Source organism: Branchiostoma lanceolatum, chromosome 10 (assembly GCF_035083965.1).
Source record: "Branchiostoma lanceolatum isolate klBraLanc5 chromosome 10, klBraLanc5.hap2, whole genome shotgun sequence".
Taxonomy (NCBI): domain Eukaryota; kingdom Metazoa; phylum Chordata; class Leptocardii; order Amphioxiformes; family Branchiostomatidae; genus Branchiostoma; species Branchiostoma lanceolatum.
The window spans coordinates 4,912,197-4,930,650 of record NC_089731.1 but is presented as its reverse complement, the minus strand read 5'-3'; positions in this window follow the sequence as shown (position 1 = coordinate 4,930,650).

The window sequence follows — 18,454 nt, the reverse complement described above, 5'->3', positions numbered from 1 at the left end:
CACGCATAGTGTTGTATCCTTCCTCTTGTTAGGTCGAGCCTGGCCTCTTGGGTGATAACTGAAAGTGTTAGGCTCACTCAGTTTGGCATAATTCTTCCTGTATTTTTTGTTATTCGTTTGTGAAGTCATACAATAGACGGTTTGAACCTAGCCCTTCGAAGCATTGGTGTACAATCAAGGTCCTCTTTTCATCCCTCGTGTAACTATTGCCATACCAATCGCAGAGAAAAAGACGTAGAATACGACACATTGGCGTGCAATGGAACTTGCTCTACGATGCTCTACGATCTTCTGAATTTTTCCTCATTGCAAAAGCTAACCGGCGTTATATCCATATATGGATATAACGGCGGTCGTCCCTCGGCTACACAACTTCCTTGGCTACACAACTCCCTTGCCGGCATTAGAGACCCCCCCCCCGGCCCTAATATATACTATATACGCCGCCGTTATAGGAAGCCTGCGAAGGAGGCTATAACTTTACAGACTTTCCAATAATAATAGAAACTAGCTTGACACTTAGTTGACAGGTATTAGCCTGCTGGCCGAGTCCATAAACAAATGTGTGGAGAGAGGCTTTTACTTCCTTATTGACCTAACATGACCCGACATTTGTCAAACTGCGGGTCGCATCGGGGGACATATTGACCAGCTTGGCGACACTGAGCAATATGTTCTGAAAGATTTCCATTTCTATTAAGACCAATGTTCATTATTGCACAGGAGCACCCTACACCCTGGAGTCATCGGATATGCAGTATCCATATGGAATGACAATAAGACACAAGTAGCAAGAACGGACCATATATTTCTGTCCACAATGTATTGGTCCAGCAGAACTTGGAAAATAATGCAATGCAAGCGAAAGAAAAACGCGCAATACAGGTTATGTTTTCAACGACCTGGTGGACGAACAAGGAGAAAATAGCAAATTACGTAATAGAAATATAATAATTACAATATTCCCCGTAAATCAGCAAGAAATGTGCAAGTCACTTCCAGATCCACCAATTCTGTACTGACATAATTGAGCATGGAAGCCTTTTGACAAGGCCAACTACGGAATCCAAACCAAATTACAGATATCCCCTTACTGATACAAGACAAGGATCCAATCTATCCCAAACAACTAGAAACCTATCTCACCGCTAACACCACACGAACTCTTTGAAAGGCTGCCTACCGTCAACCTTGAAATTTTGAGCAACTGGGTTTGCACTGATCCCTGAGAAACAACACGCAACTATTTGTATGAACTGGCTATCGATCATCTATTTGTCTGCCATCTCCTGAAAGAACCTTGTTCCCAAGAACATAGAGAATTAATAAAACTGCTGCGCACTGCGAATAGAAGACGCGGTGAGAAGCTTTCAGAAGGCACCCGCCATCTTCCGTCAGCTCTAAAGAGAGTCATGTGACAAGGGAGTCAAAGGTCACACAGGTCACGTGACATGGGATATTATTGTTCCAAGGAAGATATGTAGAAATGCTATCCAAAAGTTAGATCATGTGCGATGTAATAATGTGGCATAGCGTAGCAGATGACTTGAGAAGACGACATAGAATGAGGCAAACATGCCACAAACATCATCTACCTGTGCAAACATGCTTGCAAAGATGCAAATATCGTGAACGTCGCTTGGGACAACGGTTATAACCTTCGATCTGCAGACATTTTAATCTCCAAGCATATCTACCAGTGGGAAGACAGTATCCCCGGGACAAAACAATTTGCAGTCGGCCACTGGATATGGATATCGGGTTGGCTCATGGATACTGTCTTGCAACCGGTAGATCTGCTTGAAGATTACAGACACGGTATCTTACTGCAGCTGGTTTGGGACACATACGAATGATAGCAGATGAAGGTTGTGTAGGTGACGACCAACGCTGTCACTCTGGCTGTCGCCCTATCGGTCGGAGATGTACTGTTGCATTAACATCGAAGAGGACTGATGTTTGGCTCTAAAAGTTTGGCGCCTCGCGTTGCGTGTTCACAAGAATGCGCTTCCTCACACGTAATCCCCTCTAATCCACTCCACTTTGTTGTGAGAAGCCGGTGACCGATGTATCTGTCATTGAGACGGATATTTGAGCCAGAACGTAGAGTGAAAGATGGACAACATACCTCTGAGATGTCAAGACTGCCCCAATTCCATCATCCAGTAACCAGTGTTCCAGGTCGACGTGTCATGTTCTATCACGCTTTCTGAAGTAAGAATCCCATATGATTCACCACTTGTATTGTGTATACTTTTTGACAGCGTCATTTATACTAGCTTCACAAATGTTTGAGAACAAATAGACGTTTGCAGCAATGATGTATTAAGACAATCAACGGTCGTTGAAAGGTAAAGAAGGCTGCATCAGCCATGTGGAATTCACAAAAGGTTTTCCATTGTTGTCATGGCACTACATCTGATGCAGCGTGTTTTCTGGAGAAGATAATCATGCAAAGATCATATAAATGACATTATAAAGGGCAACTTTGATTTAAAAAAAACAACACTTTAAAAACGTCCCTCTAATTTGGGTCTGAGTATATTAGAAAACGTTCGGCCTAGAACTTCGAATTCCTACCTCTATACTTTGTAATATTGTTGATTTGACTCGCCAGCGTTATCAGTGTCGTATTCAAACAGTCAAACGAATGAGCTTTAGATGTGCAAAACCTTATTCGACCGAAGCTGATACTCTTTCACCAACACGCAGCCGCAAAGTTTACCAAACGCAGCTCACACATACAGCCATTTAAAGTCACGCCAACACTTGCCAAGAAACAGATGGGGGATATTGTATTGCTATTCCACACAAGATATTACAAAGCACAATTTCAGGAAATGCACATGGAATCCGCTGGGGTACGACAGAGACCAATTTGATCAATACGAGGTCTTCCTGGTCTGGTGCCTAGGGTGAAATAGCTTAAGGTCAAGAAAAGAGCACACCAGATGGAAAGTACCGTACCATGAGGCTCTTCGTTCTTTTCCCTTCATTTCTGGGTACAAGGCCTTGGATTCCGTGTGCGTAGGAGGAGGTTTGACTGATGCGGTGAAATTAAGACTTTATCCAACAGCATAAGTTTTCATAATCTCTTAAACAGTCGCACTGGTTATATGCGGCTCTTGCGGCTCCAAGTCATGCCCATCTATCACCATTTAGAGCTTAGCCTTGAAATTGAAATATAGTCAAAATTAGGCTTGTTATATCGAGGACAAGGCCAAAGAGGACAGCTTGACAAATGGCGCCTCCATTGTTCCCCTGACTAAGACGAACTGCAGCAACTCACCAGTTCATCTGACCCTATTGTTCCGGACGCGCCCTGCTCACCCCCAGGCCCGTGGCGCCCCGCGCCGAGAGACACAGGCAGGCACAGCAGTGCCACGTAACGAAGATAGATTGTTGTGGGAATACGGCTAACAAGAAAGGAGACAAGAGGCTTCCGCTGGTATCAGAGGATTATAGAATAGCAGCGTTTTTCCACAACGAGAAGGCAATCTACTGCGCCATGCGTCAATCTGGGCGCGCCAAGGGTATCGAAGAACATGATTTTCCTCTCATGAATTGCTCGGAGTAAGTTCGAAAGCACTCATCAGAAAGACGTAAGTGGAAGTGGGGATTTTCTCTTTAACTGCGCGCCGGAATTTTAAAGACATTTCCAGATGTCTCCTCGCATAGTTTCTCAAGGTCACGGGTAATGTTCTTCGCCCTTGCTTTGTGGTACCTGATAGCCTTAATCACGTCTGCGCGTTCCCACCTCCGCTCTTAGATTAACCCTGGGGGCAAACCTGAGACTCTTATTAAAAAGGAAAACCCAGAGGTGCCATTACGGTTGCTGTGGCCATCGTGAGATTCGTACCCTTTCCTCTAAGCGATTACCTGTAATTCACAGGTTGTCCTCTAGCTGCTCTCTGCAATGTGACAGGAATGCGTGCGGGCAGCGTGCTACGTACAAGATGCAAAAAAAAACGACTGGATGTTATGATTTTTGATTGCATTTGTGACAAAATTTCGCTGCCATTTTTTGGGGAACTGATAATGAGAATATACTGGCCGTCAACTCCAATGTTGCGTATTTTGCTTTGTATGTTTAAAGCTTTAATATGGTTCTAGCATGACATTTCATCTGAGTTTGTAAATTATATTATGGGATAACATTACGCCGAGCCTTCTCTCAACCGGGACACGGAGCAGTATCGACTTCCAACAACCTCTGACCGACCTTTGAGCGATTGGGTCAGACTGTGAGTAAGTTGAAAATTTCAGTGAGTTCGATAAAAGTGTAAAATTTTCAAAAATCTTATAGTTCTTCCAAAGAAGGTTAAAAAATGAAATACGAAGTGTGTGGTATTCCCTTTAATTGCCATGTATTGCAACTATGTCAATATCGAGTATGCCAACGTGATCTGATTCAGAAACTGCCATTGATGTTAACTGAGTGAGTATCGTAAAACTTTCCGGATAAAAATAGAATAAACATTGCAAACACAATAATAACCAGCCTGAAAGCTTTCATGATGCAGAATGGTTGAGAAGGAATGAACCAAAGTGACGCCTACAGCTGCACTAGAAATATTTGTGACCTTTAGACGTTTGGCACGTTGTAAAGAACAGCGGTTGCTGTTAGGTGTATGCAGCTAACATATTGCTGCTGCCAGCTGCCGTCGGAACGCCATTTGCCTCAACGTCAGAGCTTCTTTACATCACGGGCTTTCTCGTTTCAAGGGGGATTAGCCAGTAGTCACATAGTTTTGAAGTCTCTGCGCCTGTACCGTGTTTGATTTTCAAAATATATGAGGTGTGTCTATCGAAAGGTAAGAGGCCATTAGAATCCGTCTTACGTGTGTATGAAATATCCTACTGCAACACGACTCTATTGATCCGGGATTCGTCCTACTTTAAAAGCCTCGTCAGGTGTTACATCGAATAAAGTACTATTTATTATTTATATCGGCTGCTTGTACACATAACAGTATATATCCCCCGGTCAGACTGAGGGGTTATTCGGTCCGTAATGGACTTTTTGCAAGCTGTTTGATCACAAAGAGTTAGAGTAATGGGTGTTGGTAGGATAGGTGACGTGGACTCATTCACACTTCCGTTGATAAGAATTTGCCTGCACACTTTACGCATCATCATAAATCACCTTGAAACTTTACTTTGAACTGGCGGGAATACGCGTTACCCAAAGTAGACCACTTTACTTGCAGCATGTTCCTGTACTTAGAAGCTCACTGTAAGTCGTATCAATCTTCATGCTGTTCAAACTTAACATAATTCTTTTTCAACAGACTTTTCCAACATTAGTAATCTAGTAATCTATCCCAACGTTACCTTCAAACCTAACGCAATGTCATCTACTCTGTACTGCGCGTAGAAGTGTAGTAAGTGGAAGAAAAAGAAGATAACCTACAAGGCTAAGGTTATGTGGATGAAACTATGACTACTTGTCTTATCGTGTTTCAAAGTGTAAGGAAAAACACTAGAGTTTAAAAGAAAGCTGCTCTGTCCATCTTTACTTTGTAGGATCTTTACTCCACATCAAAACATGTTTCATCTCCGCCTTAGCTTCATATATTCAGTTACCATAATGGATGTTATTCTACTTTTGAAGTCATAATACTTAGTCACTGTAAACTGCATCAACAGTGCACCTATATTATTACAAGTTCTGTAAGCACCACTTAAGGCTACGGACACGATCGTTGTACTTTTCAGCACCTGAGCCTGTTGTTACCATTCTTCGCGTAAGAAGTCTGGACTGCAATATTTACTACTTAATTGAACTGAACTGCTTGCTTTCATATCCGGTTTGCCTTAGATGAACCCTCATAGTACCTACCACTCATTCGTACCAGGCAATTTCTGTGCCTCCATCAGCCTCTGCTGCGGCTTTGGCCTCCGTAATTGCAGGTTAGCGCACTTGTAGCGGCCGTCCCTGGAGGACGAATCTTAACCGTAACCTTTAGGCCTGGTATATCAGATGTTCCTGACTTGGTGCCATGACCTCGTATCAACTTTACCAACCCCTTTTGTCCCTTCAGTTTTACTGGAACAGAATCAATATGTGAAAGAATGTGCGCTACCACAAAGTATGGAGGATATGGTTACTCCGGCTCCAATAGGTGAAGAATACCCCAGATAAGGGTTGACCGTCATTATTGCAGAGTAATTGTGAAAAATGAACTTAATGATTGTTGGCATAATTGGGCAAGTTCCGGTGCATGGGTGTCCTTAATTGTGATTGATTTAGGTGGTTCCTGTCTCTTTGGAAGGCAAGGAAGCTTCACAAAGGCCTGTGTGCCGCACACAAGCAGGAGTATTCGATTCAGACGCACAATCCCAGAGTGATGTATGATCTATGTGCTGCATCAGGCTCCCCGCAGTGGTCATATTAGAACCCTTTTGTACAAATGAAAAGCAGGAGATTGCTTCGCGTTGTGTTGACCTCTCAGGAAATACGACTCAATCAATACCCTAGTACTTTATGTAGAGAACATCCGGTCATAAAACCTAATTGCTTTACCCCGATTGATAGAGATAGTTTGTCACAACGTCTGTAATCATATCAGGAACTGAAGTACACGACACTTGAAATTCTGGCACTGCGTATGTTTATCGGTTTTGTAGTTTTAAAAAGCACCACCGATTATTTTCAATAACTTCCTCCTTTAAATTTCTGTTTGCCCTTTTGACCTGTTGAACAACGGTAACTTTACAGTAAAATAGACGTCGTACAAGAGCACCCTTGAACTAGAACAAATATTCAACTAGTTTACCTGTCTCTCAAAGGATGACCAAGTCATTTAAGATACACGTCTATGTATGTCAAAGTCATTGTAAGGAGCTCACTACGGCAAAAAGCGACTTGATGCATCTGCCAATGTCATTGATCGTTGGAATAGGATCAGCTTTATTTGATTTAAAGGGACGAAATCGGGTCTGTGTCTCAGTTCTTATGGACGGCAAGGCCAGTTCAGTTTATTAGCATTGACAAGTAGTTTAATGCCCGCGACGATGTCTTACATCAAGCCATGACCAATTTGTGTGGATGGAAAATCTGGATGCATTCGCAAGATGGGTAAGCGGAATGAATCTTACATAATATATTTCCGGATAATAACAAGACCTCTGCGATCAGCACACGGCTTCAATTGTTTCTCAGTAATAAAACCTTGATTGCCCAGCAGGATGGAGCTGGCAATAGGGAAGGCTTTTCATACCGATCCGACAGGCCGTTTGTTTCCTGGGCACAGGTTATACCCGACGTGACCCTGTAGACTGGCCGGCATAACGCCGAGGTCGTGATCAGCTAAATGTTGGTTGAATTTTTCCATATAAATGTTGGATTCTCCATTCAATATCTGATTTTTCGTGTAAATGTTGGATGTTAGATACAAATGTTTGGTTATCCATGTTTGTATGTTGGATTCCCATGTAACTTTTCATGTAAATGTTGCATTTTATATGTAAATGTTGGGGATTTTTCATGTTAATATAGTATTTTCCATGTAAATGTTTTTTTTCTTCATGTACATGTTGCATTTCCTTTGTAGAGGTTGGATTTTTCATATAATGCTGGGTTTTCCATGTTCCGAGTATAAAATATTGATACTTTTGAGCTGTTAATTGTTTTGGTATCCTACTACAAATCTAGGCTTAACTACTTTTGCCAATTTTCTTTACATCAACCAGCCCAATCTACCCCATAAAATCAATGCTTTGTTCACTGATATGGTAAAATCGTACTGTTAGGTGATATATTTATTTAAATGTAAAATATACGTATGACTTAACTAGCTTTATAACTTACTGAAGTATAGAAGATATTCTTGTGAGTCTCAAGTCTAATTACATTCCGCATATGTCCCTACCAGGATATATTTATGATTTATGCAACTCTGAAAAAAATAATAAAATGTCTATGGTAAAATAGAAATGACTACTTACAGCACACATCAATAATAATGGCAATAATTTCTGCGCGTGTAACAGGGGCAAGGCTAGCTCGCTTATTCTTAGGTATATGATTAGTAAGGGAGTAGCAGCCAGTTATTATGTGTTGATCTGATGTATGTTTATGACTTAACTAATATCAGGATATTAGACTACAATGGACAACCAAGATGAAGAATATCAGGATATCGTATTGCCTGTCACTCTCTTATTAGTGTTTGCTGAACAGACGTCAGTAGAAAGTCTGATGAAAGGCAATAATGGACTAAAAGAGTGCTAAATACATCAAATGTCGTGTGTAAGCCTTAGTATATTTTACAACAGGGAGATGTTAGACTGTCAGATTAACCCCCTTTACTGACTGCCAGGACGTTTGAAATGCATGCCAAAAGATTTCCGTTGTTTGAAGTATTGCCAGCAGTAAATGATATTTGCGATGAGGTATGAACTATCAGATGTGGGCTACAAGCCCTCGGTCTGAGCTAGAAGTGATCGATAATGTCCAATGACTAAAACACGACCATGTACTCTTTTGTAATTATACGTAAACATCCGTTGTTTTTCAGGTGATTTTGCTGACCTTAAGGTCTCTTGTATGTCATTTACCAGCAGATGGTTGTTGATAACGAAGAAACACGCACAGAGCATTCATCCTACACCTCATGACCGTGACACCCAACCCGGGACTATTGTCGTCCAGCAGCTGGCCATCAGGCACCTTCCTAAGCTGAGGTAATGGCGCCGCTCGTTCCTCTGATTCGATTTTCATTTGGAAGGTCGCTGACTGGGATTATCCCGATTGGGGTATCGGCAACCAGTAATGACGAGTCTACATTGACATTCTTAGCTTAATTTCCCGTCGGTTTGGGCTACAAGTGATCAATAATGTCCAATGATTAAAGGGATGATCACGTGTACTCGTCTTACATCTATGAACCTCCATGTAAAATGGAGGTATCATTGTGGTGTGTGTGTGTGTGTGTGTGTGTGTGTGTGTGTGTGTGTGTGTGTGTGTGTGTGTGTGTGTGTGTGTGCGTGTGTATGTTTGTCAGTGCTTCTGATGTATGTATCCATGAAGATAATCCACTTGGTTATGAGATTCTCCCTTGTAGTTATTTCACCTGTTGATGGGTAACAAGTAATGATAATGGCAAAGAAGGTGGAGTCACTTCCAACATTCTAGTGAGACCAATGCCCCCCCCCCCCCATGCTAGGGGTCACATTTCCAAACCCGGGCCCGGCCGGGTTGTTTGCGAGAATGAAAGTGTAGAGACAACATATCACGAATCAAAGTAATATTCAGCGTCCTGGGTACAGGTCATAATGAACATACGTATCATACACTGTCAGTAAGTGATAGATTAGTTTCGTTTCAACCACGCCTCTGGCCAAGAGACAACTTTTCCGAAGAAAACGTTTCGAGATGCTGCAAATCAGTAAACCTCGATTAGTGTAGTCGGTAGGTATATGCCATGCACATGTGGTACCTCACTAGAATATATAAATAAGATATCTATGATAGCTTTATGCGCCAGAATTAATAAAAAATCTGCTAATTAAACAATTCATCACATTATTGTGAAGACTATTAATGGTGACATCATGAAGGGGATAAATTCAAGCATAATTCTACAAAACCGTTCGAGTTTTAACATCTAATAAGTGAACAACATATCTATCTCTTCCAGTTCTTGTTAAGCATGAATTAATTCTCCATAACAACAAAAGAGACTGTAGCCATGGGCATAATTGCTCTCAGAAGAAGGCTCAACACATTATAATATAATTTTACGCAAGGCTTGGGTATTGATGATATGCTAACTCCTCATTTCCAGTGCCTCCCAGTGGCAATAAACACCACATACATTCACCAGAACCGAATGCTAATGAGAACTGAGCAGTGAAATACTACGTACTCTTATACCATAATGATAGATTTATTGGCTAGATTACGTTTGTAGGCGTTTGTTGATAGGTAATGGATCTCCTAGCAATTCATAGCGCACCACAGCAGCTCAAATCTCAATTTCCCTACCTAGGAATTAATTAACTACAGCTAAGTGCGGTCCTTTTGGGTCGTAAATGAGGAAGTACAGAATATATTGCTCTTTACAGTTTCACAGGTAGAACTGCATTTAGTAAGGGAATATTCTCATTGTACGATTAAATCCATCCCCAAATGGTATGTAGTATCTGTATCTATATAGCCAGTATAACTCCCTTCGGCGTAACGCACCAGCGTCATAGGCACGCGGCGCGTAAGCATCTGGTTATATTACACTGAACGACCTGTCACACCTTACCGTGGCACATCTAACTGTTTGAAGCTATTTTACAGATGTCAGTTTATAGATGTGTGAGCGTATATATACTCAAATGCCTCAATAATTGTACCGCAGGTTCACATGTTATACATTATCATAATATTGAAATATTTTCCCTTAGTAGAATAGAATATTACAGTTAAAACTCGTTTAAGAATCTTCAACACATTTAAAATCTCTTGCAGTAATATTCGTCAGAAAAAGCTATACAACTTAAATATCACAGGCGTATAGGGGCCCATAACTGATGAAGAGCGAAATGACTGTGCTGCTGATGACAATGATAGTAGTTGCCATGATCAAGGTGATAACGACGCCACTTTTAAATCAACCGAGACAAGAAAGCTAAACATTCGTCATCGTATCAATCTGCTTCATATCTTAACTTAATGAAGAAAATGTAGCAAAGGGACCAGGCGCCAGGGGCATTCACGATACATCCGTGCCCTATTACGCTTAGATTCCTGTTTTGTGAAGACCATTTTTATCACCGAACCCGTAAAAGAAAGCTCGTTCAATATTTCCTTCAGTGATCTCAGCAATCTGCACTGCCCAAGACTCAAGCAGACACCTAGTACAGTCAGCAAACAGTCGACAGTAAGCTCTCTAAGCAGAGAACATATCTTCTCTCAACGATCCACTCGCAAATCACATTGACTTTGCGTCGAGCATCCCGATAGCCCGGTCATATATCATCTTCAAACACCCGCTGAGACCTTTGATGCAACGTCATGATCCCAAGTAAAAGTTTTTGAAGGGAGTCAATCCGTCAATAGTCAAGCTGTAACGATACCCCTTTAGATGAAAGCCTCCCTCCACCTAAAAACGTCTGTCTATGGATTTTCTCTCGTGCTTTGCAGTAGAGATAATCTTACCATTATCACGTCTAAAAGCGCCTACTCAGCTTCCTACGCCAGCCCGCCTTCCCTTTCTCCCAATGACGGATACGGAGGCTTTAGGTTATTGCCTCCACCCGCGGCACTCCGTGGAAGTGTTCGCTAGAACTTCATGATTGCAGGTCAACCAGTGTCCCGAGTCACCACTCATACTGTCGTCTGCACCTGACCCCGTGACTCGCGAATAGTTCGGGAGAGATGGAACCTCAGTGGCTGCAGCCGGGGCGGTTTTACGGCAGTTCGATGTTTGTTTTTGCGATCGTTACTTATTCTGCCTCTGTCAGCACTTAACCATCAAAACGACTGCCGACACCTCGGCCCGCTCAACCCACCAATGGGTATTTCATACGAAGTGGAAGATTTTATGACGTACCATTACTCTATCTGTAGGGGTCACGTGGCACTCCCGTAGGCCACGAATACCATCATATCGCGCGCGGAGGGCCTGTTATTTCTAGGGACTAGGCAATTTGCAGTGGATTCCTTGGCCATTACTCGCTCGATCTGTCAAAAATGAGATCCCTATGAAATTGCAGGCCAACGGCAAACGATAGGGACGTGCAAAGTTACAATTATGGAGCAATACGAATGTATGAGGGAAAATAGATAAACATATATTTAGTTTCAATTTCTGATGAAGGGATGGTGAGGTCGTAAGTGGTCGTAAAGGCCTCGGGTATATAAACATATACGTCTGCCACGTACATTAAGGAAGAGCAGAGTGAACGTCAGTGCTGCATAGGTGCTAATGATAGTGATCCAGTTGTTCCTCCAGCAACACTTTTGAGACAGATAAAAAATACTAGTAGGCTAGCTACGTTCCATCCACTCTAAATGTAGCCTATTTCTCGGATGGGAACGAAATTGTGGCATTGGCAACTAGAAACCATTTCCACTGGCACTGTGAATTATCAAGCCAAAGCAAAGTGCTCTTCCTTTATTTCTGAACCAAGACCTACAGCTGCCCAATCTGACGCACTTATCCTAAAACTGTGTTGACGGGTCAGATGAATGGAGTTCTGATGATGTCACCTCAGTTGCTTCAGGTAGTTTGTCATACTTTGCTCTCTCTAGTCTGGCGGATAGCAATTTTCTTTAAGTGGAATACTTAAGGTCTTAGTGACATCATCTGATATGCAAATGTCATACATGATCGCTGGACTAATTTTTCAGGACGCCATGGCGGACGATGACCGTATTCGGTGTGCAGGTTCTCGATACGGCGGTTTGTCTGAGTGCATACCTCTGACAGATTGACACACCGGCGGTTGTTGCACCTTTGGTCAAAAAATGCATCGATTTTTCTGCACTCTGGAGATTGTTTTACAGACCAGTATCTTTATGCAGAGAAGATGCAGATAGATCTAGCAGGGAATCAGGTTGGACGTAGCTCACATAAATGTAAGACTACTTATGACCGGGATGTGATAATTTACATTATTAATCGGTTCATGGCGCCATATTAAAATCCAACTTATTCAGAGAGGCTATGTTGGTAAAAACATTGCCAATATGGTGCGGCAACACCAAATACTCTTACATGTAGAGGGGAATATCTTCTAAGCAATACATGTAAATCACAATCGATTTCCAGTTCCATAGGAAAGTTAATATTAGCATTCATACATTATATTCTGACAAGGTACGGCAGATCACATTGCATATAAAATGTAGAAAGGACAAACCTGACGAAATCTATTATTTTGGTATGAAATTTGAATGTACCTGTTATCCGTATGAGAAATGCAGTATAAGCGATTCGACTGTAGCTTCAGTCAATATAGGGTCAGGTAGTGACGTGTTAATCACCATACGCAAGATTACTAGGATAACTTGCATCCTAGCTAGTAGCCTCCGGCAAGTCAACCGATTGCATGACATTTTCGTCCCAGATATCATAATCTCCCCTACGCATACACTGACACTATCGTAGATTTTTATGAGCACAGAAGCCAATTTCCTCGGATAAGAGAACACGATATTCCCCTCTCGTGTCCGTTATAATATTTGTAAAGGATACCTTTGATTACGGGCGTCTTCCATGAATAGAAAGTGGTCTCTTGTTACCTTATATTCCTCAACTGTGATATTCTGGCACCTACCTTTCACTCGTCCTCACTTTCCTCTCACAGACGCTTCTGTTCGTTGGAGTCATCAACCCCGAGTCCGACCTCCAGTCACTCACGGTATATATATCATGCCCCTTTCTGCAGCAGCGGTAACCCCAACTTCAGCGATAACACAAACACACCTTCCAACAATCTTATCTGACGAGCAGATTATGTCCAAACTCCATTCGGCCTTCACGCCATTACGCCACGAGATGAATCTCCGCAGAACACACCCTCTCATGGGGCAACCTTTCCGTTTGAAAAAGCTGCTGATAACAGGTTCATTCTGTTGAACCGTTCTGATACCTGATCAGCCACACAGCTGCAGAAGACGGATAGAAGCAGAACAAAGCGGCGTACACCACGAGCTCAGAACAATCCTTAATGTGGGAAACTAATGTGACATTTGACCTACATATGCCCGCGGCTCTACCTCATAATGTACCTGTACCAGGGTGATTAAAGTCCAACTGTTCTCAATGCGACGTTCGACGTCTCCAGCTTCAATAGGTGATTACCCTCTGCTAATCCTGATTAAGCGATCAAGATGACCGATCCTTCTTACAAGTTCACCTTTCAACACAAAAGGTTTGTCCTTTCTATTGATTAACACAGTTGCCTTCCTCTGCAGTAACGTTCTTTGTCAGGACTTATCAAAATTAAATCTTGAGTCGACATAAACCCACCTAGGGGTGTGAATAAGGGAACTATCTTATCTGTTCTTTAATTATGTGAAGACGGCAATTATCCGAAATAGGCAGCCAGGGCTACTTTGTGAATTTAAATAAATATATTTCAACCCAACCCAATTGCCTGTCTTACGCGTTGCAGAAGGTTGTATGTTGTAAGTCCGACTAAACAATTAATACTATGTTTCATAAGCCATACGATACCTTAAAGATTACCACGATATTGTAGATCAAAAAGCAATGCAACTGAATCATTGTGTAATGTAGATGTAGCTTGATTTTTAAACTTCATAAAGACACGAAGACCTGAGAAAGAAATACATGGCACCGGTGAAGCCCATATTTACAAGCTGCTAGGGGGCTCAAACCCACACCATTTCTTTCTTAAATCAAAAGCTATCTGCCACCAAAAAATCAAGACCATAGCATGTCCGGGACAAAAATGCAAAACCCGGAAGTTCTGCTGCAGTACCAAGGTTGGACACCAGGCTAGGGGATCCAAAATCGACCTTGACCTTTGTTTCCCCAACCTACATACATACCAAATATCCTTACAACCCATCCAGAGGATGCTGACTACAACTACCCGGAAACACAAACAGTCAGACACACAAACACACAAAGAAAGACAAATACGTAAAAAAGCATCCATTTTAGTTATATTACAATAATGATACTGTCAGTATTGCTCCAGCTGGCTTAAAACAATCTTAAGGGGGTACTTGCACATTTGGAAATGTGTTTGCTAAACGTATCCTTCTATATTCATCAATGCAGTTCTTTGCTTCCCAATGAAGGAGCAAAGTTAGAGACAGAGACTCATTTTTTCTTAACCTTGGGATCCGTAATAGTGTGACTGAAGTGCCCAAAATGTCTCAAAATCAATGATAACGGCATGAATTTTGAACGGTGCTTTCTTTTATAACTAAAATCGATTAGCACATAACTCTTGATAACGATACATTTTACATCACTGCTTTAATAAGAAAGGCGCCCACGGTTGGTTGTTATCCAAGGGAGGGTATACGTGAACTACATGTAGGAAAGATATATATTAAAGTACCTGCACTGTTTATAACATCTTAAATCCAAGCAGAAAACTCGAGTCAAACTTTCCTCACCTATGAAATCAAAATTACACGTGTACCTTCAGCCACCGCTCACTCTCCCACTATGGTGGACCTGCCCTTTGTGATGTTGCAATGTCACTGCTGTTGTGTGTATATGGTCATGACGTCATGCGTTCGTAGTAGCTACTTCAAAATTATAAGCACTTCCAACGCCTACAGACGCTTAGCGGCTATCACTAAGGTTAAGGTACTCTAATGCGTCCGAGAAAAGGGTGAAAACTTGCCTGAGGATGATCGACGTTGTAAAGCAATCTGCATATCAACCTAACACATCAAAATATGCATAGTCGTCACGCGATTGAACCTTTTGCCAGGGGGTAACTGCACCAAGCAATCACGGCAAAACGCATTACTGGGAGGGGTTTGTCTCTGGACATTTCTAACAGCAGAAATACTCTTTTGACATATCTAGGCCATTCCGAACAAATAACCGTGCCCTTCCAAACCACTTTGCTTTGACGAGGAAAGCCGTATGATTTACTGGTGCCAACAGCCAGCTCGAGACAAAATGATAGTCTGAAGTCGGCGCCAACTTGCTAACAGGTCACAGAGCTTCTTAACATTTGCTCTGCCCCCTGCTCGATGCGCTAATGTGATATTTATTGGAGACACTACAAAATCCGGGCCCAACTGCTGTCAATCAATATGGCCCTCCTGTGGGAACGAGAACGATATTACCAGCCAGCTCGGCATGGTCGTTCCCATGCGGACTAGAGGTTTGACTACGAGACTTGACATATTGTTGACGTATGGCGCATACCTTTATGGACACTATAAGCTTTTGGAACAGTATCTATAGATAAGTGTGGGTTTTGTTTTTAAATCGTATGTATTTGCTTATCTAGCTTACGGTAGTCTAGTTATATGCGACATATCTTTGTTTCTTTTTACAGTTCTATTGACATGACCTCTTGTAGTATTATGACCATAATGATGACTTGAGCTGGTACAGAATCTCTTAGTTTAACCATTAGCTTGGCCTGCCCTGTAAACATTTGCCACGAGATAGAAACTTCTGCTACTCGAATTTCAGATTAGACGATTTATGTTCTTTGGCATTGACCGTAACATTGTCTGCCTGTCTAACATACGTACTTGACGAATGTATTCACCATTGTCAGTGTATACAATAATCTTATGCTTTTCTACGTGGCAAAGTGAACTCGGGATTTAGCCCTGTTTTACACGACCAGTCCAATACACAAGGACGTCGGTCGGAGTTGTTAGCATAACGACGACGTGTGGCGCCGACCATCTTGTATTAACCAACCTTGGATCCCTTTTTGACCAGTCAGCAGGGGAGACCCCGATGATTGCAATACCATGTACATCGGAGCCATCAGGTTTAATTTCCCCCTGCCACATATGCGTCATTAGACACGGGGCAATCAGCTCCAGAAATGACCGTATAACTACTGAAAGTATAAACAGTTCATTAGGGCGTCGCAGTCTGTTTCGTCTTCTCATTATCTGTGATTCGAACATGAAAGTGTGAGTTGATCGTCAAGGTGTTGAAGGCGAAGGCACGAGAAGCCAAATGGGGGTAACTACCTCAGCTATAGGATGTAGCCCACAATGCAGAAGCACATCAAGGCTAGAGCGTAATAGTATATGTGGCACATGCTGAAGAGGACTACATTCAAATTATTTATAAAAGATATGGTGCCATAGGTATAGTTTTGCGTCTCGTATCCCTGATATGGGATCCCCCGTTTTCATATCTGACAGTATCTGAAGATGCTCGAAGCAAATTAAGGATTGCATGTTTGTGCAGTAACGTTGTGTGCAAATTTGAACAATCCATCAATATCGCTTTGTTGCTTCTCGAGGCGTTCTATACATATGTCGAGTCCCATGTAATGGTAGATATGTGTATCAGCTTCTCTAGAGGGTATCGATGTCCTGAACGGTCGGCGCATAGAATTACCATTTGACATCGGTGAAGGTCTTATAAAAATCGGCTGAACATATTGAAGAGGAGTGATTGATTGACAGTTTTGTTACTTTTTTCTTTTCGTGAACTAAAGTAACATTTATCAGAAGGATAGTACGTGCACCTCTGTTGTATTTTATCTGACCCTTCTCTCGTGACCTCAATGAAAAGCGGCATGCAGGCCGATTTGAGCTTCTCATGAATAAACAAAGGTTCAAACCAAATCAGTCCTTGGATACTAGTTTTCGAGAAACAAAAAGTTAAACAAATTCTCTCCTCAACTAGTACGACATTTTGAAATCTGTATTCCTCTCCAATGCTATCCATTGACAGTATAAGCTGACATAAATTGCAGCGTACAGCCATGTGCTAACGAAGAATGCCATTATTGACGGTCCTTTTATTGGACATGCGACCATTACCGGGTGGTGCAAACTTGCCCTAGTTTTAGATCCACTCATCATGTAGGATTACCTGCTGCAATTTCTGCAGCTGGTACATAATACAGGTCGATGACATCATGTGAATGAACTCCTGCTAACATAGTGCTCTACATTTATAACCGAATACAAAGTTTTTTTCAACCTTAAAAAGGGTAAAGATAGCACTATGTCTAGGGCACGATGTTGAAAAGTGGAACCGATCCCTCTTCTTTCACCAGTCTTTACCTCCCTACCGAAGTCAGGTACCCATTTTTACACCTGAGAGTAGAGTGAGGAAAGTCAAGGACACAGAGTCTAGCCAGGAACGTCAGGAATCGAACCCGTAACCTCTTGATCTCGCGTCAGCTAGCCTAGTCACTCAACCATTCAACGCCACACAACCATAAGACTGATTTGATTTAATCTGTGTACACGTGGGTATATCTTAACGTATTGATATCTTACATATAGAATGATACGCAGACTACAGGACCCTGTACAAAAATGGTAATAGGTAAATATGTATAAACGTTTCCATCTGCAATGCAAAGTATTTCACAGTGTTAACTCTATCTTAACTTTTCATATACAGCAAGAAACATACAGATTTGAGATGAAGCGCTTAATGCATTATGCAAACATTGCTGTAAAAAGCAAACGACTTTAATATGCATTGATTATTCTCGTGCTCTATTTAACCTAGATATCACTGCCGTAATAATATGGAGATTTCATGACATACCAGGTGTCGCTTGCAGTACAGATAGAAATTAGATGCTCTTGCATTTCAAGCTTGTTGGAAATTAGAAGCTGTTTTGTACGAATCCTTGATCATGTGTAGTACAGACCTTCCTCTACACCACATAATGTTCTCATTAGGCCTTTACCGCCAGTGAAAATAATGGGCTAAAAGCGGCAGACGCTATAACCACAACAATTGTTTTCAAAGATGGCCATAACGTTACAAAGCACGTCCCTTTACTGCTACAGTAC